This window comes from Ornithodoros turicata, chromosome 4 (assembly GCF_037126465.1).
Source record: "Ornithodoros turicata isolate Travis chromosome 4, ASM3712646v1, whole genome shotgun sequence".
NCBI lineage: Eukaryota > Metazoa > Arthropoda > Arachnida > Ixodida > Argasidae > Ornithodoros > Ornithodoros turicata.
In genome coordinates, this window is record NC_088204.1 from 46,240,991 (window position 1) to 46,266,710 (window position 25,720).

At 45.7% G+C, this 25,720-nt stretch overlaps 1 protein-coding gene and 1 long non-coding RNA gene across 2 annotated transcripts in view; one reads left to right on the forward strand and one right to left on the reverse strand.

The window, feature by feature from the left end:
- Nucleotides 1-25,720, forward strand: part of LOC135392400 (scoloptoxin SSD14-like) — a 511,073-nt gene that overhangs the window by 1,173 nt on the left and 484,180 nt on the right. The window lies entirely within an intron of this gene.
- LOC135393104 (uncharacterized) lies at nucleotides 9,371-10,046 on the reverse strand. Its single transcript, XR_010422448.1, has 3 exons — nucleotides 9,806-10,046; nucleotides 9,538-9,729; nucleotides 9,371-9,445 (listed from the first exon to the last, which is right to left on the reverse strand). It is a non-coding gene; the product is annotated as an uncharacterized LOC135393104 (long non-coding RNA).

The following is a 25,720-nucleotide window of genomic DNA, read 5'->3' on the forward strand; positions in this document are numbered from 1 at the left end:
ATGTAATTATTTAATATTCGTTCTGATTTTCACAGTGCACTGTATAATACTCAACTAACCAAGTACAAAGGCGCCAACGCGTTAGATACATCTTGGACGTTGGAGGCTTATATGTTTGCGTCGTCCCTGGTTCTCTAGAGAGCTGGCCTGAGATTTTCCCTCTCCCTCGCGCGCCCCGCCCACCCGGAGCGCGCCAATGGGAGGACGCGTGAACGGCGTCGGCTGAGTGCCATCTGGGGGCTGAGGTTCGAACGTAGACGGGGACGTGCTTTTGGCGATGCTACATCCACTGGGTCGTTCCATCCACCACGGCCCTGAGTTGGCCCGTGAGATGGCGCTGCTCGATCTTCCTTGGGATCACGAAAATGGTCGGCGATAAGTACTGAGTCATGATCCAATTTCTGTCTCTCTCTCTCTCTTTTTTTTTCTGTTTTCGTGGAATGAATTGACGAATTTTGACGGCTCCTGTGTTCGCTTGTTTTTGCTTTTAATAAACGTTTCACGATCGGCATCTTGAGCGATGCCCGCGTTTGTTTGTTTGTTTGTTTTTGCTTGTAATGAACGTTTTATGATGGCTTGATCCGTTGCCTGTTAGGCGCGGACTTCGAATGGCGCGTTTGCGGCGTCCTTGAGCGATGCCCGCGTTTGTTTGTTTTATTAAATATATGGAACACGCGTTGTTAGAGTGATCTTGATAAGACGTCCGCGGAATCGTTGCGCCCGTGTTTGGGTGATAGTAGGGCGTTCTTTGGCGTGTGTGCGTGTGCCTTCCCTGTTATTGAGCATGTCATGCGATTGGTGTGCGATGAGCTGTGGACCGGGACACGGCCGGTGAGAGGTATATCCCGTTTTTGTTTCTTTGCCGTTTCGCGGGACAATGCGTCATTATGGACTGTTTCCCTCTGCGTTTTTGTTTTTGTTTTTTTTTTTGTTTCATACCCCCTTTTTGTCTTCACTGCGTCATGCGACACGTGTTGTTACGAAAGGAATTTGATGAGATGCCATGCCCGTGCCGTTTTTGTGCGTATGTTTAGATAATGCCGACAGAAGACTCTGATTCTTTTCACTCTTTTACTGAACATGATGCCACACTTGATGTTACAGAATGACTTTGACGAGACGCCCAGGCCGTTTTTGTGCGTATGTTCGGTAATGCTAGCTAATGACGAAAGAAGACTACTGTTTTGATGGTTTCTTTCATTAAACTTTTGGTGGCACCGTACCGCTGTCAATCGACTGGGCGCGCATCCTCTTTCTATGTGAAACCAGGAGACGCATGCAACTGACCACAGCAGACTGCGAAATTAATGCATATGACATTTATTTCAAGGAACTGCATGGACAGGCTTTTGTTGGCGATGATAACTGTACATGTGGTCGAGGGCGGTCCTCTGAAACCCGTGCCGTAATGCCTCGGTAGTGGAATACACTGTTGTCTTTACATGTTGTAGCATATCATGATGCGTGCTCATGCAAAATGACACCCGACTGTCATTTTATAGGATTAATGGTTCCGGGACGTTTCATCGAACGTCGTTTGGTCGAAAGCCGTTTGATCGAACGCGGGACATTTGGTCGAAAGCCATTCGATCGAACGCCGTTTGATCGAAACGGCAGCGGTCGTTTGATCGATTTTTTTTATTGGTTCGCTTGTAGCGTTGATGTAACAAAAACAAGAAGAAAAACAAAAGAAAGCGTCAGTCCTAGATGCTGTTATCCTAAGGAATATTTAACTCTGTGTAATACGCTTGCCCATAAACACATTCCTCATCCTAACACACTTCTTCGCATCCAGAAAGCGGTCCAAGGGCCTGGGTTGTTCACCCTCTCCCGTTCGACAACTTGATAGGTTTTTCCTCTCTGACAGATAGTGACTAAAAATGGCATACATGCCTTTCACCCCTAATCCCCCAACACTTTGTCAAATAATAATTGATGTCAATTGTCAAATAATAAACTTTGACAAATAAATAAATAAATGACATTCTTGAATGGTTTATTCGCGTCGAACGTGGACAAATTTTAACAATGTATTATTAAGGCTACGGTCTCACGGTAGCCATCTTGAATTTACTTACGGACTTCCTACGGCGGGGCGCCACCGTCGCGGTTTCCGTGGATGACCCCGGTAGGGAGAATCGCGCGTGGGACAGCTGTCCCACGCGCGATTCTCCCGACTGGACCCTTTGACCTTGAGTCTCTGCTGTATGCCATTGTACCCGATGTTTATACGTGTGTAGAAGGGAGGATTGTATCGTAAAAGTCTTCTGAAACTGTCGTGCAAGACGGCGAGTTGATTTTCGTGCTTTCGTGGTTTGAGTAGCACGGGGGTAGCTGCCGCGCGCGTAGCGTGTGACGAAGACTGTGCAAAATATATTTGAGATATATAAAAATATATATCTCAAATGCAAAATGGTCAAACAACCGTCATAAAAAATGGACGCAAATACTAAATAATTGGAGTCAGCTGTGAAGAGTCTGTTCACGTGCCGATCGGTAGCAGTTTTATCTCAATACAGCTTACAGAAACAGGATTTCTTGAAATGAAGTATGAAATTACCACTTCTGTTGAAACTAGAAGTTCAACTCACAGTACGCACACAAAATGATAAGAATCAAAGGAATGGCATAACCGAAGTAAAATAGGGAAGTCGACAATTATGTGTAACCTGTCCGTATTCCGCATAGTAGCGGCCGTGACTAGTAGGTGAAGATAACTTTTTTTTTCTATTTGGCTGCGATTCGTGTTATCGCTTTGTGAGATGACGAGAGGTGTGATCTTTCGCCACGAAATGTGGTCATTTCACTAGTTTATTTCAGTCGTCTCCATCGCATTACGCGGCGCTGATTGCCCACAGTTTGCCGTGAGACGATCGTTGTATTTGCGAGTAAACGGAGGATCCGTCTACAGATTTCAGAGTTCAATCCAAGAAATTGCATTTGCATTGCAAGATAGTTATCGTGCGACAAAAATTCCTCGAAGCAAAATGGATGCGACAGCACTCCTTCCCCTTTCCTACATAATAAACACTTACCGTGGTGCCCCCTCCTTCCATGCTCCGGTTCTTCGTTCAGTTCCCCCACATGTAGAAAACAAAGAAACTAGTTGGAAAGAAAAAGGAACGAGACAAAGACGCGCGTGCTCTGGGGGAACCGGAAAAAATGTTCCCGGAAGAAATGTCCCCTGGAAAATATGTCCCCGGAAAAAATGTGCCCTCGAGAAACATCCACTTTTGGTACGCGTGGAATTTTTGCGAAATCTCCGATATTGCAGATCTTGAAGTCCTCCGGCTCAAAATAAATACTAAAATTCCTAACCACTTACTAAGGGTTTTTACTTTGAAAGCTCGACCTACTTTCACTTGCGATTTCTCGTAGGGATTACACTGCAATCAATTTCACGTTCGTTGATACAACGTGACACGGGTTCGAATCCTGTCACCAAGTGTGCTCTCTGAGGTTTTCCTTGGGTTTTCCGTCGGACTTTCCTGACGAACGTCGGCTCACTTAGCCCTGAAGTCAACCCGGGACGCATACTAGCCCCCTGTCACCCCCCCTCCTGCTGTCCTCTGTCCACGCCTGTACACCTCGTACAGCAATGGTTGCTTCGCAGCGCTAACACGGAAAAACATTTTCTCTGCTAATTAGCACAAATGTGAAGTGTCACAGAAAGTAGTACGACGTCCAGTTTCAACAAATCAGGAGAGAAGACGTCATTCGGAATGACCAGGAGCATGTCAAGTTCTTTTTTAGAAGTGCGCAGATCGACGTGCACGGTGATGTGTAAAGAGGGAAATAAAATGCGGGGGGGGGGGAGCAACAAAATTGACAGACAAAAATATATTTCCATATGTCTTGCGGTATCACATCTCGGGAGCCCCATGACTGTGCGGCCGCATTGTTGCAAGACACAAGGAAGTAAATTCACCAAAACTGACCCACAGCGACTACCTAGGCAAAGAAATGCTATGTGTGAATAGTCATTTTAAAATGGAATTGAATACGAATAAATTAAGCTACTCGTTGATAACCGTAATTGGATACATATACAACATATATTGGAATACAAACATGTACGGTACGTATATGTATGCGTAAGTATAGCGCTTACTCTTTTTTTTATGTTATGGGGAAACTGACGGAGAGAATGGTTTTGCATCGCCTCGACTGGTGGCTCGAAAAACAACGTGTGTTCCCTCACGAAATGGCTGGATTTCGTCGCCACCGAAGCTCCATGGATCCAGTTCTCGACCTAGTCTCTACAGTTCAACATGCTCGTGCCCATCGACGGATCGTCCGGTCGGTTTTCCTCGACATCAAGCGCGCATATGATACCGTCTCGCACATTTGTGTGCTGCACGCCTTGCGCTCGTTTGGAGTATCCGGTCGGCTCTTCATCTGGCTCCAAGACTTCCTTACGGACCGAACTGTCGCTGTCCGTACGTCCCAAGGCCAAAGCCCTCAGCATCCTGTTCCTCAAGGAGTCCCCCAAGGAAGCATTCTCAGTCCGACACTCTTTAACGTGGTGATGGCCGGCCTACAATCAGTAATTCCTCGCAAAATGTCGTTTTCCGTGTATGCAGATGACGCAGCCTTCGTCGATGCCTCGGAGTTCCAAGAATGGCTGAAACACGGCAAGTACTGGCGGAAGCTGGTGAGCTCCCGATTGAAGTTCTCCGTGAACGGAAGACAGCTCGGCACCACCTCCGTTTGCGTGCTCACATTCCCCGCCACCCGCTCCTCAGGAAAATTCGATACCGCCCTGAAAGTGACTTCTATCGAGTAGCGCAGAGGACACGCCAGACTCTCACTGGCTTCATAACTAAGGACACTATACCGCCGGAAGCCCCCTGGTCTCTACCGGTACCGCCCACTTTTGTACGCCTCCCAAACCTTCTGGAAAGAAGAAATCAGGTCCCCCCTCAAGTCCTCCGAGCCCATTTTTATGCTCTGGTAGACGAGAAGTTTTCTACGTTTACGGCAGCATATACCGATGGCGCATCCCGAAACAACATGTCCGCCTCAGCATTCGTCATACCATCCGAAGGCGTAGTGCACGGAAGACGCCTTTCACATCAAACCTCCTCCACGGCTGCGGAACTCTATGCAATCCTTTTCTTTCTACAACACATCGCTGATTTTACACCCCGGGAATGGGCAGTCTTTACAGACTCCAAGTCTGCACTTCAAGCAATTGAAAATTCCGGCATACGAGGCCCATCCGCAGCCCTCGTCACAGATGTGTTAATGGCTTACCACACTATCTAGGCCACAGGCTAGTTCTCCAGTGGGTTCCAGCCCATTGTGGTGTCGTGGGGAACGAGCAGGCCGACAGCGCCGCAGAAGCAGCACTCTCGTATCGGAAACGGACCCGTATCGTTATGCTGAGAGGAGACCGCCGTTCAATTCTGCGACGCCTAGTGACACCCCTGGCTTCCCGCCAACGGACAACCGACATTCTTCCTCCCTCTATGTTGAGCAGAGTTGATCCAACGCTCGCTTTCCGCATAACGCTCGCTTTTCGCATGCCACGAAACACCTCTCGTCAAGATGCTGCATTAATCCACCGAATGCGCCTCGAGGTGGCCTTTACAGCTCAGTGGTGTTACCGCTTGAGACAAGTTGACTCTCCCACCTGCTGCCACTGTGGTGCTCTTGAGGATCTGGAGCATATTCTTCTTCATTGCCCTCACTACCAACCTTCCCGAAACACACTCTCCGAGGCTCTTCGTCAGCTGGACTCTCGCCCTTTCTCCCTATCGAAATTGCTTGGTCCCTGGTCTAGTCCAGCCCAGCAACGCTCTGCGCTCAAAGCTCTTCTGACATTTCTGGATACCATCGGACTTTCATCGTTATTGTGAAGGGGCTCGTTATTTTATTCCCCCATTCCAACCAGCAATGGGGTAGAGTATCGCCTGTGGCGATGAAACTCCCCACTCTCCAAGGTCACAAATAAAGTTGTTGTTGTTGTACTCTTATTTATTTATTTTTTTGTTCTCCATGTGCCGGGTCTCTTCAAATATATTCAGTTCTGTAGAAGCATCAATTCGATTTGGAATTCGAACATTGAATTCCATATTTGATTAGGAAATGGAATAGGATATACGATTACTCGCTTCGGTGCTCAAAAATCCAAACATTCACACCGTCCTATATAGTAAAAAGTCAACGTCCGAAGTCAACCAGTCCACGCGTACCAAAAGTGAATTTTCCTCAGGGGACATTTTTTCCGCGGACGTTTCTTCCAGGGAACATTTCTTTCGGAGACAATTTTTCCGGGGGCATTTCTTCCGGGGACATTTTTTCTGGGGACATTTCTTCCTGGACCCGTGCTCTGGGGAAGGGGTTAGCTTATATTCTTTTCTCTCTGAGCAATAGTATTCACGCCTAGCACTAACAATTGTTTTGTAACAGCCTGCTTTCCGCCCCTAACAGGCTTCCCTGTCATAGAAGTTGTCAGTGTCACTGGGAGACCGAAGTTGATTCGTCATGCGCAGCGGAGGGCGCAATTGTTATGATTCGAGCCTATTGTGATAATTGCAGTTTCATTGTGATAAGTATTATAATAATAACGAACACAGTTCTATGACATTTGACAGCAGGGCTGCTTGTCCGTCGCGTAGCGAAAAGATTGCAACGAGACAGCTGTTGTACGAAATGCCGCAAGCGTTCATTGTACACGCACGCATTGCTTACTAGGGGCAAAAATAGGATGCTACGATTTTAGTTCTGTACACAACAGTTGTTTCGATCCAAAGCCAATATGTTACTCTGTGGAAACCTTGCAAGAATGTCAGAAATACAAGCGAAGAGACACTCAAGAGCCAAGCTCTAAACAACAGTTCCTGCATAAAACAATATTTTATTGCCTAAGCGTTGTCTGGGCTCTACTCATCATGGTTACATGTTCGTCATAAAAAAAAAAAAAATCTTACGAGGCAGCTTGGCAGTAGCGCCGGTACATATTTCCATACGGTAGCGGTACCGCGCTACGTTTCGGAATGAGTAGCGGCGTTTCAGAGGAGTAGCGAATAGCGGTACTCCGCTACCTAACTGCCGAACGAAGGGACAGGACGCAGGCAAGCTGGTGCATAACCCGGTTCCTTCCGTTCGATTAGAAACAATGAAGCAAAAAATAGAAAAAATAAAGGAAGATGATGTGTTTGGGAGACGGAAGAGAATTAGCTCGTAGCATTTTCTGTGTTCACATTCATTGTCTACCAGTGACAATTCTTTTGTAGGAGCCTGCTTGTTGCCCCTAACAGCTTTATCTAACCCTGTACTCACACGAGTCAGTTTTCTGCCAGCTGACGCTCAGGCGGCAGAGAACGTCACTGCTCTCTGGTGCCACGTGACCGGCGCTCTTCGCCACGTCACCACTTGCTGATCTCCGCAGCGGCAGTCGGAGGCAGCCGGATATCTTGTCCTCCCGGCACAGATTCTGACGACCGACGGCGTCTGCAGCCGGCAGAAGGAGGGTGACGCAACGGATACTTATCGCGCTTGCTTTTTATTTCATCAGGATTGCTCTGCACGTGTCCCATACAACGGCATTCACTGTACTATGGCCAATTCTGAACTGGAACGCAAACAATGCTTGGTTTTACCGCGAAAGTAGGGGGCGTGGTTTTACCGGCGCAGGAGCTTAGGAACAATTATGCAATCCATAGATAGATGTCTACAATGTAGTGTTGCATAGGAAGCTTTTTCTCTACGGGAGGCGATGCAGACACGGAATACAAAGCATGAATTTTATAAACGCGGATATTTCTTTTGCTGTACAGACGTTGACTACACATAATCGTTCGCTTGCACCTTCCCAATACATGTATAAAAACATAATAATTCGAAGCTACTCGTCCTACCGAAAGGAGAATAAAATTTGATTTAATTTAATTAATTATTTACTACGCGTAGCTCGACATCACAGCTTCATCGCCAGTCCATCACTTGTCGGCACGCTGTCGCGCCTATATTGGTGCTCAGCATCGAGATACGCTTCATGAGTGGAAAATAAAACCGAATGTGACAACGTCCGTTCTCAATATACTCCGATAGGCGTTTGGGTTGTCCACACGGAGATTTGGGTTCATGCTGTTTTACATTCCATAGCGCTTCTTCGGAATCTATTCTTTGGCCCATATCTTGTCCCGTTTCTCACGTGAATGGACCCTGAATCATCCACAAGGAGTCCACGTGCAATAAGCTTTTTCTTTCATTGATCCATCCTTCTTACGCTAGACACAGACAAACTACACGCACGAATACAAGGGATCGGGAAACTGACAGCCGCCGGGAAAATGGCTCGTGTGAATGCTAGAGAACGAGCTGGCGTCTTCAAACTCGTAGTGACCTTGTTTATCTCGGATATCCTCTCACTCCTTCCCGACTTGCTGCTGGCAGAAAACTGACTCGTGTGAATACAGGATTACACGCAGGATGTCAGTGACACTTGCAGTAACCGAATATGATTCAGCATGCACGGCGGGGTGTGCAACTGTTCAAACGTATTGCGATAATTAGATTCATTACGATAATTATGTTGATGATACCGATTACAATTTTATATTCACTTGAGACCATGGCTGCTTGCGCACCGAAGATAGTGCTGCACGAAATGCTACAGTCGTTCATTGTACCGCTAGATTTGGTCCGCAGGCACACTACACGCACGTATTGCTCTCTAGGCGCAAACATAGGGTTCTACGATTTTTAGTTCGTTCACAACAACGAGTATGAGCCAAGGCCAATATGTTAGGCCGAGGACACGTTGCGAGAATGCGAGAAAGACAAACAAGGAAGCACAAAAGAGACACCTTTCCAATAACAGCCTTATGCGTTCCCCCACGATTTTCTTTTACGATTAGACAGGTGGTACAAGAACCGAAGGAATGTGAACGAGCGCGCTTTTCCATTATTTGTCTCGGTCATCTGTCCTCTTCTGGCCGTGTGCCATGCTAACCCGATTGCAGCAGGTCAGTGGTCGGAAATGTCGTGCAAGTTGGTCTATTTCCTGCTCTTGCATAATGTATTCAAAGTGTTAGAAGACTTTTATGGGAGAAGAATCTATACGATAATTTTTCACGAGACCGCAGGACGTTGTAGAAGGTAAAAAAAAAAAAAAAAGAAGACGAGAACATATGGTGAGACTAAAGGAATGTACGGGTCAAATTTCAGGTATGTTAGTACGGGCATTGTGATATTGTATGAACATGCCCATGCTGAGTTCATCGTGCGGAAGTGGCCATTCGCTTGGCGAGGGTAAAACAACGGGGTGAGGCAGTGAGGCAACTGTAGCAAACATAGAAAAAGAGGAGATGGAACACAGCCATTAGAAATTGGTAAATACATATATTATTTATGATAACATCCGGGTCGACCTGAACCGCATAACATCGTACGCTCTTGGATAGCCGCAAGTGAAAGTTGGCACCACTGTGGTAATCTGAAAAAGGCAAAATGCACAAAAACTTGGCAATGCTCATGGGCAGAAATGAAATATCGAAGTGAGATACACAGCAGAAGATAGTTCCAAACCTAGAGAACGCTGTCCATCCTCACCCCTTCACTCCTGTGCTGTACCTCAGACTATATAAAAAAAATTAATCGGGGGAGAGTCGTAATACAGGTGCTTCTCAGTCTTGCCCCCAGAGTCAAGGCAATGACACTAGACTAAGACCACTGATGCCTAAGACCATACAAGGGGGCAAAGACCACAGCTTGGATTGCCTACGGAGAATAACAAATAAATATGAGCAAGCGCACTGCACCAGTACAAAGTTACAATCACTTGGTTACAACTTACCGTTTCTCTCTCGGCAGCCGCCGACGCAGCTTGCGGACTGATTTCCGACCGCAACTCCGCGGTTTCCGAGGATTCTTGCACGGCCGTGTCATTGCCGCGCGTTTCCAGTTTGTACGAAGCGGCAGCAGCAACGATACTGTGAACGTGCAGCCTACCGCAGTATCAACAGTTCAAATCAGAACACGACAGTCAGCACCTGTCAAAACGGAGTAGATAAATGCGTCCCGCAGCACAGCGGCACAGCCAGAGCAGTATGCAACACAAGTGACGCAAGCGCCACCTTTCACAGAATACTGGAGTTGATCACTCGGTAGTTACATGCTCTGCCACGATGTGGCCACCGAAAATCCTGTATAGTTTCGGTTTGGTCGGAATGTTTCGGAATGGCTTGGGAACGTAATAACCTGCGCTGTGCTCTTCCAATCCATGGAGGTAAGAAACTAAGGAGATGCCCTAAGCGCCTCTCCCAATGCAAGCGAGCGTGCTGTGACCCGCGCATGGCATTGTGGTTAGTTGCCCATACACGTGACCCATAAACGTCACGGCAAGACGTCATAAAACATGGCGTCCTCCATGTCCGCGGCGTAGCGGCGTATCTTACCTGAATACAGAGACGAGCTGCGGCCGAATAACTTGTTTCCGCTTTCATAACATCTTTGGAGTTAGAAGTTATCACACCCGTTGAAACACAAGATAGATAATCTCAGTGTGGAAGCAATGGATAACTAAATCGCTAGAAGACGTACGTACGTCATCGTGACATTGCCTGACTTCTCTTCTGTTTTGCTCAACTTTTGCTGTGATTTATCACGCGGCAAATGTTGAAACAACCCATAACCGTCAAAGTATTGTGCGAATGGACTCCTTGAAGGTAAGACGTTTGCTGAAGATGAGGTTTGATAAACTTCCAAGCCTTCGCGCAGACCGCCATAACACCGAAACATGTGGGGATCACGTGACCGGGCAACTAGATGGGCGTGGTATTGCCAGGAGCGACCGCTAGAGGGGTCCCACGGCCCTCCGATCTTATAGCCCTCTCCTTAGTTTCTTACCTCCATGGATAAATCACAGCAAAAGTTGAGCAAAACAGAAGAGAAGTCAGGCAATGTCACGATGACGTACGTACGTCTTCTAGCGATTTAGTTATCCATTGCTTCCACACTGAGATTATCTATCTTGTGTTTCAACGGGTGTGATAACTTCTAACTCCAAAGATGTTATGAAAGCGGAAACAAGTTATTCGGCCGCAGCTCGTCTCTGTATTCAGGTAAGATACGCCGCTACGCCGCGGACATGGAGGACGCCATGTTTTATGACGTCTTGCCGTGACGTTTATGGGTCACGTGTATGGGCAACTAACCACAATGCCATGCGCGGGTCACAGCACGCTCGCTTGCATTGGGAGAGGCGCTTAGGGCATCTCCTTAGTTTCTTACCTCCATGGATTTATCACGCGGCAAATGTTGAAACAACCCATAACCGTCAAAGTATTGTGCGAATGGACTCCTTGAAGGTAAGACGTTTGCTGAAGATGAGGTTTGATAAACTTCCAAGCCTTCGCGCAGACCGCCATAACACCGAAACATGTGGGGATCACGTGACCGGGCAACTAGATGGGCGTGGTATTGCCAGGAGCGACCGCTAGAGGGGTCCCACGGCCCTCCGATCTTATAGCCCTCTCCTTAGTTTCTTACCTCCATGTTCCAATCATGCTGAAATTTTCAGCAATTGTTTTGCGCATAATTGCCCATCCACTGCCACTTCTAGGCTGGTGTGGTGACATTAGAACACCTCGAAACAGGAAGCCAAAGAAAGGCATTTTTTCACGTTTTTCTGAAGGCGCTTCCGGATTATCGGCGTCATATATCAATAAGAGCGAGACGGTCCACCCTCCACTTATCACAGAACAACACAACGCAACAAATTGTGCGCCGCTATCTGCTCTCCCTTTTGCGCCAGTTTCGTGCAAAGACCACCCATAATCGGAGATATTGGCATGTTCCAGGCCTTATGGCGCCGCAACCGCATGGCTGGCCGAAAATCGGAAGACGGTCCCCCCGAGTCAAGAATCCTAGCTTCCGAATGGCACCAGTTTCACCACCAACAGACGAAAATGAGAGCTACAGGTCTGGTACAAAGTTGTCTCTTTTTAAGAGGGCAGTGAGACCATAGCCTTAATGTTTGTAGTCAATAACTAGGGTTTGTGGTTTTCGGCATTTATTTTCAACCCAATTCGGGGGGTGTTTATCGGCATTTATATGGAGGACTATAAATCGGACTTTTTCGGCATCTATATTCCGCCCAAAAAATAAATGCCCGAATACGGGCATCTATTTATTTCGCATGAAGGAAAGCCTATTTTGCGCGCGAAGTGACAGCGAACCGAAAAGAAGTGAATCGATTCATGGTTTCATTAACAATGTATTTTATTGCCTGTGCCAAACCAGCAAACAAGGAGACTACCTCTTGTTGTAATAGATGCAAGCGTACATCATCATGCTCGCATCTGTCATAGCGGCTCGCTCCTTGCGATTAATAACACGCATTTAGAGAACGCGCGCTCAACATTAGCGCTAGAAACAGGAATAGCCAGTATGCTTAAGGCGCACTGCGATAACAAAGGCCATGTGCTGGAAGGGGTCGTCCGAAATTGAATAGGAGATATATCCACCTGAGGGGCAGGGCATGCAGCATATTCGAAAAACTCGCGCTTTATATCATCCATACGAGATTCATCTCGTAGAACAAATAAGAATAAGTCCTCATACAGTGAAGTGCCTCGCTGTGCCTTGAAGTGCCTCAGGAACGGAAACAAGGGTCTCTCCAAGTGGTAACTTAAGCGGAGTAGATAGAGGAATACAAAGAACACAAAAATGAACTAGAAGGCTAGGGCAGGGGATCAGCGATCGGCTTTTGAAACCGTTTGGGAGCTCCGTACACTCGTGATCTCTTTTTAACTTGACAACAACAGACCACAAAGGTTCTGAATAGTAAATTCATTAAAGATAGGTGTGTCACTAAGTACGTGTGCTGCCAAAGCTGAGGTCATCCTCCTATAAGCGCTTAAGCACAACGAAACAAGGGCACAGCCCGAAGATAATGCCACGCTCGAGAAATAGTCGACAACGGGAGATTCCAAGGGGATTTCCCTTTGTGGTTCCAGAAATGGCAGCTGTCAAGATACGAGAAATTCGGATTTTTTCGGAATATTCCGAATCTGAAAAAAATCACTCGGGGGTGTTTTCCGGCATTTTTCGGAAAATGCCGAAAACCACGAACCCTAGATATATTGTAAGCCTTGGCTGCAGAATCACTGGGTGGATATCTGTAAAATTTTAGTGCCTTATTTTCTGTGGTGGTCACTGTCACTAATAGTGATTCAGTTAAGTGTTGTGGCAATTCCAATGTAAACAGTCATCTGCTATATTGGAAAGTGAGTGATTATGGTCACACAAGTCTCAATAAACATGATACCTTCTACAATACCATCTGTGGTTCCTAAATGTCGGTATGACAAGGTATGAAGAAATGTTAACGTAGTGCATGCTATTCAAAGCAAGTTCTTCCACATCCTCCCCATCTACAAACACCCAGAAAAAAAAACAAAAAAAAAACGGGTCTTGGGTTTGCCTCTGGTAACATAATTTAACTACACAAATGCAGATATGTGCAGTCAAACACATCTGCAATAAGGAAAGCATGAAGATTATTGCAGTTGCAACGATCATGTCAGTAGGTCATGTACACCTTGGTATTTTTGAAATTTCTCAAACATTTCCATAGCTTTTATATTCAACATGCTGGACATTTAGTGTGCAACACCTGATATCGAATCAAAATCTGAGCCAGTATGGGGTCACGAACACACCGGTGTAACCTGAGCAAGAATAAGGTAGACGGCATGTCAACAAGTTGCAAACCGCTGTTCCATCTTGCACATTTGTCATGCTCATCTAGGTATTTTCAAAATTTCTCAAACATTTCCATATCTTTTATATTCAATGTGTTGGACATCTAGTGTGCAACACCTGATATCGAATCAAAACCTGAGCCAGTATGGGGTCACAAACACACCGGTGTAACCTGAGCAAGAATAAGGCAGACGGCATGTCAACAAGTTGCAAACCGCTGTTCCAGCTTGCACATTTGTCATGCTCATCTAGGTATTTTTAAAATTTCTCAAACATTTCCATATCTTTTATATTCAATGTGATGGACATCTAGTGTGCAACACCTGATATCGAATCAAAATCTGAGCCAGTATGGGGTCACGAACACACCGGTGTAACCTGAGCAAGAATAAGGTAGACGGCATGTCAACAAGTTGCAAACCGCTCTTCCATCTTGCACATTTGTCATGCTCATCTAGGTATTTTTAAAATTTCTCAAACATTTCCATAGCTTTTATATTCAACGTGCTGGACATTTAGTGTGCAACACCTGATATCGAATCAAAATCTGAGCCAGTATGGGGTCACGAACACACCGGTGTAACCTGAGCAAGAATAAGGTAGACGGCATGTCAACAAGTTGCAAACCGCTGTTCCATCTTGCACATTTGTCATGCTCATCTAGGTATATTCAAAATTTCTCAAACATTTCCATATCTTTTATATTCAAGGTGTTGGACATCTAGTGTGCAACACCTGATATCGAATCAAAATCTGAGCCAGTATGGGGTCACAAACACACCGGTGTAACCTGAGCAAGAATAAGGTAGACGGCATGTCAACAAGTTGCAAACCGCTCTTCCATCTTGCACATTTGTCATGCTCATCTAGGTATTTTTAAAATTTCTCAAACATTTCCATAGCTTTTATATTCAACGTGCTGGACATCTAGTGTGCAACACCTGATATCGAATCAAAATCTGAGCCAGTATGGGGTCACGAACACACCGGTGTAACCTGAGCAAGAATAAGGTAGACGGCATGTCAACAAGTTGCAAACCGCTCTTCCATCTTGCACATTTGTCATGCTCATCTAGGTATTTTTAAAATTTCTCAAACATTTCCATAGCTTTTATATTCAACGTGCTGGACATCTAGTGTGCAACAACTGATATCGACTCAAAATCTGAGCCAGTATGGGGTCACGAACACACCGGTGTAACATGAGCAACAATACGGCAGACCACATGTTTTTGAAATTTCTATTATTGTAGAAGGTATCATGTTTATTGAGACTTGTTTGACCATAATCACTCACTTTCCAATATAGCAGATGACTGTTTACATTGGAATTGGCAAAACACTTAACTGAATCACTATTAGTGACAGTGACCACCACAGAAAAGAAGGCACTAATATTTTACAGATATCCACCCAGTGATTCTGCAGCCAAGGTGCTTACAATATATCTTACAGCACTGTAGTGTGCTATATTGCATATACTGCAGTATTACTAATCGCTAATTAAATTTAAACTAGTATGTGAGAATGATATACTGAAGTGAATAAATACATAAAGCAAATAAGGGGAACAACTTTCCTCCGCTCTTGTCTGAACATATGCACCATCACCAAAATAATATTGCGCGAGTCTGGAGCCTGCTAATATACGCGCTCGAGTCGCAAAAGCGTTATTAGGCAATTAAAAAGAAAGTATCCAAGTCTAATATCTACACGACGGGATGCACACGGCTGTTTGTGAACGGACTGGTTCGCGAAAGCGCCTTTATAATGCAAAGTGTAGCAACACGGGAAGCCATAATAATGTGGCGTAATTTATCGTGCACGTCCTTTTGTTTATACGTATTTATTTATATCGTCGTATGCCGTATATGCGTGTCGTACACCCTAATCTCACAGCATACTAATTGAGCTCTCAAACAACAACCATCAGTTGAACAATAAACGGAGTGAGATTAATATAAACTCGCTCAAAGACTCGTACACAACGCTGGACCCAAAACCCTCTTGCCGCCGACGCCGCGTATCGCGGTCACGAGACCATAACAACGCCGTGGAGAGCCGCCACGAGAGCGTCTGTCCTGTCGCCCGCAGCGCCACCACAGCCTTGCACAAGGGGGCGCTCTATTTCGCACCGCCATCCAATGCCTCCCGCTATCTCTCACCGCGTCATCCGCGGAATGCGACAGCAGCGGCCCCTAGTGGTGAGGCGTCGCTCGTAGCGCCCTCTGGTGGTGTACCCTACACAATGGGTAATCCTTCTATTCATCGGAGATAATCCGTCTATTGGGGGCTCCATTGGAAACAACACCCGAACTTTTTGTCACTGAACTTTGTGTTGTGAAGTCCGTCTTTGGGTCGCTCAGTGAATGCGGATTATTCTCCTACAAGGAGAAAAGAGACCAGCTCCGGTGGCGCAGCGGTAACGCGTGCGCTTGGAGACTGGGAGGTCCGCGGTTCGAATCCGCGGGGTTTTTGGGGCGAATGGGGTTTTTCCTGGGTTTCCCTCAGATGTGTAATAGGCGTATGCCGGCACAGTTCCCCTGAAGTCGGCCCATGGACGCAGCTATCCTCCCCCCGAGCGGATTCCGCTCGGTCTTCCACTTCACCCTTTCCTCTCCTCCTCTCCACCACCTTTCCCTTCCCGAGAAACATGCCGCCTAATCAGGCAGGCAGACCTCTCGGGTTCCTCCCAACGACACTCCTCTTCCTCCTCCAGGAGAAAAGAGGGGTCAAAACGCGGAACCGGCGCTTTCTTTGTTTCAGTATCTCTTCAGCTTCTAGACCTTGGCAGCGTAGCGAATTGTAGTCCATCGTTTCCGGTCTGAACTGGTGACTTGCAATGGCGTATATGCCCGCAATGTTCTTGAACATTCCGTCCCACACAGTCGAAAGAAAGGAATGTCAGGCCATTAGGTAGCCGTATTACACAGAGTTAAATATTCCTTAAGATAACAGCATCTAGGACTGACGCTTTCTTTTGTTTTTCTTCTTGTTTTTTGTTACATCAACGCTACGAGCGAACCAATAAAAAATCGATCAAACGACCGCTGCCAAACTGCTTTTGACCAAATGTCCCGCGTACGATCAAACGGCTTTCGACCAAACGACGTTCGATGAAATTTTCCGGAACCATTAATCCTATAAAATGACAGTCGGATGTCATTTTGCATGAGCACGCATCATGATATGCTACAGCATATAAAAACAACAGCGTACTCCACTACCGTGGCATTACGGCACGCGTTTCAGAGGACCGCCCTCGACCACATGTACTGTTGTCATCGCCAACAAAAGCCTGTCCATGCAGTTCCTTGCAATAACCGTGTATTCACACGAGCGACATTTGTCCGCGTACTCCACGAGAAGATGCGAAACACGTCACAGCTTTCTGTTGCTGCGCGAGTGCGAGCCTCCAACGTCATGTCTCCTCGTGTACTGGTAACCTTGGGGAATATGCTGCTGCGCCGCTACAAGATGTTCCTCCTTGGAAGTGGTGGCAGACGACAGAAAAAGATGGCGTCGCAAGACGGTGGGATCAACGACGCAGTTTGTTTTGATCTGCTCGCGGTGATCGAAGCTTATCTCTGTCTGTGGAAGCTGGATCATCCAGACTATAGGAACGTGGCACTGAAAAATGAAATCTGGCGAACCCTGGCTACCCAGCTACAGGCAAACCACGGCGGCAACATCACTGCAGATAAGTATATTGCTTGGTCATATGATTTTTGGTGGTCCTGAGGGCGTCAATTATCTGTTTTACCGTTTAATTTTGCTCGCTAGTATTACACCGAGGATGTCGTAAATGTTTGACGATACGTGGTTGCGTTCTTTTACATATCCTAAAGAAAGTGTTCACCATCAAGAAGAAGCAATACCAAGATGAAAAACGGAGAAGACTTGTCGTAGAAAGCGGCCAGCCTCCAAAGTATATTGGGAAGTGGAGATTCTTCTCTGCTCTTACGTTCCTCGACACAAGATGTCCTGCAGTGCAAGACAACTCAGTCTTGGGGATGGGACTCCATCGCGTAAGTCCTGAGAGTACAATGCTTCGTATCGTACGTTCTTCCTATACTTTCGTTTTATACGTCTGCGCGCACCTGCATTTGTGCCCACCTTAATTTTCACGTGATTCTTCAATGTTGATCTCCGATGGAGGGCGACGTAAGAAAGTAAATACGATAAGCACCTACGCTTTTTTCCGAAAATTCCAGGTCGAGTCCTGTACAACAAATGCCAGCGAAATTCTTCTATCAATTGCAAATGCATCGCCAGAGCACTCACCCAGCAGGGACAGCTATCACACAGAGATAGAACCAGATGTGCAGCAAACACCAACAGCGAGCACTGCAGCAGTGCCCACAATATCAGGCCGCCGTAGGCATTCGCAACAGAGGGCACAACATAACACTCCATCTGACAGGCTAGCTGCCCTTTCCAAAATAGCGGACGCACTTTCAAAGCCTGCTGATGAGTGTGAAGCTTTCGGCAAGCTTGTTGAGTGCAAAATGAGGCGACTTCCCTCTTCCTGCTACTCCGCATTCCAGCTTAAGGTGCTGGAGTCTGTCAGCCAGTTCGAACAGTTGATGTCCAGTGACGAATCATAAAGTGGCTGCTCACCTGAGGTATTCCTGTAGTAATGGTCTTCACATGCAAGGGCTTTTCCTGTGACAGCTAAATGTTGTTGTTGTTATTATTTATTGTGAAAGAAACATAGCAGAAGGCCCCCTTTCCAGCAACATCCATATAACATACGACGCGTAATCGACATTAGTCATGGAACTTGCTGCACAAAATTCATTAAAGTATTATGAACATTATGTGAAGCACATCACTTAAGGTACAGGTTCTAAGCTGCGTTAATGAATTAACAGGACAAAACAAATGTTAACGTGATGCATTTCAGGTCAGCCATAGTGCAGAAAAGGTGTGTAAACATTGCATGATGAAGGAAAGTTACCAAAATTATTATGAGCCAGCCATACATGCCACTTGACGACATGACGACAAATCATTTGCTACATTATCTACTTTTCCAACCACGAGGCTCGTGTTTGAAGGAACAGACTGCAATTTCTATTCTGCATGATAGTAAAAATATGTCATAGAATCTAGGCAACATCGAGTGCTTTGATATAAAGTGTAGGTCATTTGCAGATTAAGCTTATTTACTGCTGACAGTTCTTGCATCCTTTTTCCTTTTCAGGGCCACCTACTGTCCTCATGATGCAATGTGCCATATTTTTCTTCGTCATTCATCAGTACCTAAGTGTGTGAGTGCTTCAGCAAACATTGTTTTGTACAGACATCTAATCCAAACTCTCCAGTAGCTTAAATTTGACCTAGTGGACACAGTGACCACCACGCATTCCCATTTTGTGTGGAATATTTTGCATCCTTTACCATCTTTCACATACACTAAATCTTCATAGTACATTTAGTCACGTCGCTCAGGACGCCCATACCAACCCCCTTGCCCCCCCCCCCCCCCACAATCCTTCCTGCTGTTCCCAATCTGTCCATTTCTGTACACTGCTCATAGCCACAGGTGCTTTGCTGCACTAGCATGTGTATATCTATATATATATAGAAGTTCAAAAAAAGACGTGGAAACAGATTTTAGGGAAGTTACAAACACTAGTTTATTACATAGGGAGACGTTAAAAAGGGCAAGGGGTCGACGTTTCGACAGTGGCACTGTCTTCGTCAGGACAACGCTACGCATCTTTTGTCCTGACGAAGACAGTGCCACTGTCGAAACGTCGACCCCTTGCCCTTTTTAACGTCTCCCTATGTAATAAACTAGTGTTTGTAACTTCCCTAAAATCTGTTTCCACGTCTTTTTTTGAACTTCTGTAAAACTTCGTGGCCGTTTGATAATCCTTTGAGCTCACCCTCTCTCTCTCTCTGTCTATATCCAAAGACACTGGTTGTAAGCACGCATGTGGGTGGGGGGGGGGGATATGTTTCGTATGACCGATATTTGTTCCTGCAAGGTAAGTTCCTAGAATAGGCCCAGCGGCGTCTAGGGTATGGTAAGATAGGTAGCTAAATATACATGCATGAACATATGCTTTGTGTTTTCTTGCTACTGCATAAAACAGTCAACGCAGGTTGCACACATTCCTGTTCGAGCAATAAAGTACACAAGACATGAACCACCAATCTTGATGCCCAGGTATCATTCAAAAATACATTTGCGTTCACAACAAATATATTACACCGGCTCACATAACAAAATAAACGCAGAAATATAAGGACATTTCGACGCCTATACGGGCGTCCTCATCAGCTGGGATTCACACGAGAATTCTTGTGTGTATCCGAGCTGATGAGGACGCCCATATAGGTGTCGAAATGTCCTTATATTTTCGCTTTTATTGTGTTATGTGAGCCGGTGTAATATATTTGTTGTGAATATGTCTCCTTGATTTTGGTCTGTTTTCAACATTTGTGTTGCTTTTGTTATTATTCTTAGCAACCCTCTCCTGGGGCCACGTCAATAAAGCAGAGCAGTGCACAATTTCTTGGCGTCATTTATTTGCGTGCATTGATTATTCAACTGAGTAAAAATGTCACAACAAACATTGAATGTGCTACATTGGACAGTGTATGCAGTAATCAGTGGTTTATCAAGTATCTCAAGCACGGGGATTGCCGCTAAAAATTTGATGGGGTGGGGACATTATTACAGTTACATTACAAGAACTTAATGCAGAGTTTGAGGTAACTCGTTACAGGTAACTTGTTACCGTAACTAAGTTATTTTTTTTAAGTAACTCAGTAACTGCGAGTTAGATTTCACGCCGAAGAACTTCGTTATTAACTTCGTTACATTTTGCACACGGTAACTTATAACAAGTTCTTTTTGACAGGTAACTTCTCAATCTATGACTTCATGTACCCTTTACCGACATGTGCCTAAGGCTAAAGCTGAATGGGCCACTACTGTAGGGGCACACAGGTAAAAAGTTTGGGGCTGTAGGGGGTATCTGGATGATCCACTGTGGCTAATTTTGCTCAGGCAGTCTTCCTTGGCGACTGAAATAGTCCTTGAGTGTGTCCCTTACATGTGCAGCCATCAGTGAGTGGCGGGCCCGTATTGGTTCAAGATCACTCATGGGACCAGACAGTGGAATCTGCTCCGTGACCCCGCTCTCCTCTGCATGCTGCCGTAGATAGTTGTGGAGTATGCATGTTGTCTCTACAAGTAGTTTGACATGTCTTGGTTCCGCGTAAATTGTAGTGTGATAGATACGGAAGCGGTTCGCAAGTATGCCGAATGCACTTTCTACTACATTTCTGGCCCGTGAAAGTCTCTTATTAAATGCATCTTCTTCGGGGGAGAGATGACTTCCAGGGTAAGGCTTCATTATGTTCTCACTGAGAGGGAAAGCGTTGTCACCAAGAAACACTGGTGGTACTAGCAATGAGCTGTTTGGTAGCTGTATTGATTTTGGTAGCCCTAGCTTACCAGTTGTCAACAGAGTTTGTAGAGGTGTACGAGACCAGATACCACCATCACTTGAAGAGCCTGGGGCACTTGCATCGACATACATGAACTTGTACCTGGCATCTACGACTGCAAACAGTACAATGCTGTGTGTCTTCTTATAATTGAAAAACACTGAACCAGACTTCTTCGGCTTAACAATCTTTACATGTTTACCGTCCATTGCTCCTATACAGTTGGGAAACTGCCAATTCATGCTGAAGTCCTGATATTTCTGCTTCCATGCTGCTTCTGTGTTTGGCAGTTCTATAAGACCAGAGAGGTGTTTGCAGATTGCAGTACATGTACACCATATCATGTTGTTAGTAGTGCTGTGACCCATTCTTGCCTGAAAGCTCAGTGACTTTTGGCTGTCTCCTGTGGGGAGAAATGGAGCACCTCGTGTTCATTGTAAGTACTGTTGCAATGTCATATGTTGTGATATTGGTGGGCATCCTTCTACGCTGAATAAATAAACTTTGTTTTGTACTTTTGCGTGAAGCTGTAGCTGCATGCGCTTCCAAATATTCTTTATTTTTTAATGGGGCTGTATATCGTCTTTACAGTATAGGGAACAGTGCTGTATGCTATAAAACAAGCACTGCCATGAATGGATGGCTCATCTGATGTGTAATCTGCATCACCCCCCTCCCAATTAAAGAGTTCCGCTTTAGTACTTGGATGCGGATCTCTTTTCGTTTGCCGTGACATTCGCAGTAAGCGCATTTTTTGATAATGTGAATTGACCACACAAAACATTGTCTTATTGTTTGCCACTTTCGTTGGCGAATGGTACGCTAGTCAGAATAGACAAAGCAGATATAGTACCTGTAGCGAGATATCTTAGTGTTACACTAAGTTTGTCGTACGGTGAAATTGCGCTTCGCATGACTGTGTCCTGCTTCTGGAGATCTGGCCGTACAATACGTAACAGCTCTTCAAACGAAGCGGTGTCCATACGTAACACGCAGCGATATGCATTTGGATCGGTCAGCTCTAGCTCGGGGATAAGTTGTTGTTGTATCCCCCTGTGTTTGGGGTACAACCACTCCCTTGTCCACGTTTTCTTTTTCTTTGAGCTATCGTTTTCATCTAGATCATCAATAAGTAGCGCAAGACATAGCAGTTTCCTTTTTGTACTGTTCATTATTTCGCCAACAGTGGTTGTGTCATTCACAGCGCTTGAAGCGTTTGGAGTGTCGTCTGCTCGCTTGTCGTCTGCTCACGTATCGTCCGCTAGGTGGCAGTATCGCCACTCTCAAAATTCTACCGCCGTGTGAATGCTCAACACAAGACACGGGGAACTTCTGCGCCGTAAGAAGTTTTTTTGCTTTTGCTTCCACTAGAATATTCCACTGACATGTCGCTCGTGTGAATACACGGTAAATGTCATGTGCATTAATTTCGCAGCCTGCTGTGGTCAGTTGCATGCGTCTCCTGGTTTCACATAGAAAGATGATGCGCGCCCAGTCGATTGACAGCGGTACGGTGCCACCAAAAGTTTAATGAAAGAAACCATAAAAAAAGTAGTCTTCTTTCGTCATTAGCTAGCATTACCAAACATACACACAAAAACGGCCTGGGCGTCTCGTCAAAGTCCTTCTGTAACAACATGTGTGGCAGCATGTTCAGTAAAAGGGGGAAAAGAACCAGAGTCTTCTGTCGGCATAATCTAAACACACGCACAAAAACGGCACGGGCATGGCATTTCATCAAATTCCTTTTGTAACAACACGTGTCGCATGACGCAGTGAAGGCAAAAAGGGGGTATGAAACAGAGAGAGAAAAAAAAAAAACGCAGAGGGAAACAGCCCATAATGACGCATTGTCCCGCGAAACGACAAAGAAACAAAAACGGGGTATGCGCTAGCTTTTTCTGTCGACGGCAGCGGGGGGAAACGCGGCGTAATGCCCTGGTACAGGTCCCGACAAAAGTTTACGGAACACGCGAGCGGTGTATTTTCTCCTCGGTACGACACCCTAGCGGCAAGCGGAAGCTGGCGAAATCAGGCCAGTTCACTGCCTCAGAGGGGTGGACGACTGCGCTCTTAGCGACACACGGCGGTAGTTTCGGTATGATTACTGTTGCATGTGCACGCGAAGTGAGTTCGATTTTACTGTTGTGCTCGCCAACAACACGTGATTCAACGATTGTTGAGACAGCGAGCGCGCCGCTATCATCGTGATAACAAGAATGAATCATGGTGGCAACACTTTACGGTGTATTGCTATTATTGGAAAGCTCTGATATGTAGACAAGAGAAAGAAATATATCTTGTAAACAGTTGCTTTATTATGAACGACGCGTGACGAGCTGATAAACAATTGACGCTGAATTGATAATTGATTGATTGATAAGCAGCTGACGTTAGTCACGGGTTGTTGACGAGCACAACAGTTAAATTCAACTCGCTTCGCGGGCACATACAACAGTAATCATACCGAAACTACCGCTGTGTGTCGCTAAGAGCGCAGTCGTCCACCCCTCTGAGGCAGTGAACTGGCCTGATTTCGCCAGCTTCCGCTTGCCGCTAGGGTGTCGTACCAAGGAAAAAATACACCGCTCGCGTGTTCGCGTGTTCCGTAAACTTTTGTCGGGACCTGTACCAGCCAGCAGCGCCTAGCAGTGCTGTGCTAGTTTCGGCGTTCGAAAAGAGCGATTAATTTGAAGCTGCCAGCATAGAAAGTCAAAGGAGAAGATAAAATGGAAACCAATTTTATGTGGTAATCTGCCATGACAACCAAGTTAGTATGAAGAAGGCAACTTGCCGTAAAGTTTTCGTCCTTCTCGCTGTATCGTCCCGCCGGTTCCTGCCGGTCACATATTTAAGAGCACGCTTTCACAGCAATCCATCCAACTTCTTGCTCAGTCTGTTGTTTCTAACTTAGAACTCATTCTTTGCATTTAGTATATTTGTCAGTGAGCAGTTGAGCATCACGATGCGGACTTATAGCACAGCAGCTGGCGTGAAAAAGTTGCGAAATACACCAATGAATGACCAATGAACATAGTGGTAGCCGTACAGTATTTATCTCTTTTACTCGGACTCTAATTTTACGGCGTGTCGGCGAAGACTGCTTTTGGACCTGGTCTTCCTTCAATATGCAGCTAGCATGCGAACACAGGGGAATATGGGAATTATTTGTCCTCCCCGAGCTGCGTTTCGCAACTCGTCATCATTTTATGTAGGTGCATTCTGTCCCTATGATCTTATTATCTTTGCTAAATCTTGCGATCTCGGTTTACAAATTTGCTTTGCTCCTTCCTATTCGTCCACACGCACACACACAAAAGGAAACGCGTTGTCGAACAGCAATTGTCTGTTTCTTCTTAACTCTTGTCGATTTTTGTTTTATTTTTAGCATAGTTTAATGTCGTGTTTTTCTTTTGCATGATAGTGTTGGCTGCTTCTGTGTTGCAATTAGCGACAATGTGTCTGATGTGCACGCCCGCTGTGGCCGTTCTTTAGCACTAATAAAACGTTATTATTATCATTACATATCCGGTTTCCAACAAAGAACACGCCTTGTTTATATCCTGAAACAATCTTGATTGACTGATTGGTTTTTATTACTATGACCGTGCGTCCAATGCAGGCACAAAGGGCTAAAAGGGCATCCCCTGCTTTGAGCGATGCAAGATTGGGAACAAGTTGACTAAGAAATTTACCTCGCAGTGCATCATCACGCTAACGAATTATGCATGAGAAAGAAACCGAAAACGTTTTTTTTTCGCTATCTTCATAATGTATATTCCAATTTGTTGTTGACTGTATTATTCATATGAATTTTTCAGCGATTTCCGTCCTAATAGCGGACGTAGCTAATCCCCGATGTGTAGTCAATAATTGGTAGTCCCTTCCGGATAAATATGCACTTCACGTAGATACAGGCCACAAATACTACATGCTTGTCTGTGCTACACACTGTGTCACACATTGTGCATAGACAAGTAATGTTCCACGTGCAAAAAGCTTCCTCCTCGCATACATTTTACGTGTTTCGTATTGCGAAGCAGATGCCCTTTCTACAAACCACTTCCACACAAGTAGTCTCACGGGTTAATGAGGCTAGAGTAGAGTGATGCCACTATAGCCAAAGCCTCAAAGCCGACATATAAAATTCGGGAAACCACCCGAAAGCACCAAAGCTACATACGCGAAGGCGCCGATGCGGTGTCAGTACCAGACACTTACGCGCGAAATCGCCACGGGTGGCGCTGTCGATCAAGCGACCGCAGCGTCCTCCAGCTGGTGCACGATGCCCATAGGGCTGTTGCGCTAAAGTTTGAGGAGGGCGACTAGAGCGCCACTCTAGCTCCTACCGTCGGAATGCTACAACACGCGGCCGCTCTCGCCCAGTATGCCTAACTGATGGTTATATCTCATATGGCCCGAGTGTGCATAAGGCCCAAGTGACCAAAACGTCCAAATGTTCACAAGACCCGAAAAAAAAATTGGGCCTTTTGCGCATTTGGGTCAAATGAGCAGGACAGGATAAGGTGTCCAGAAG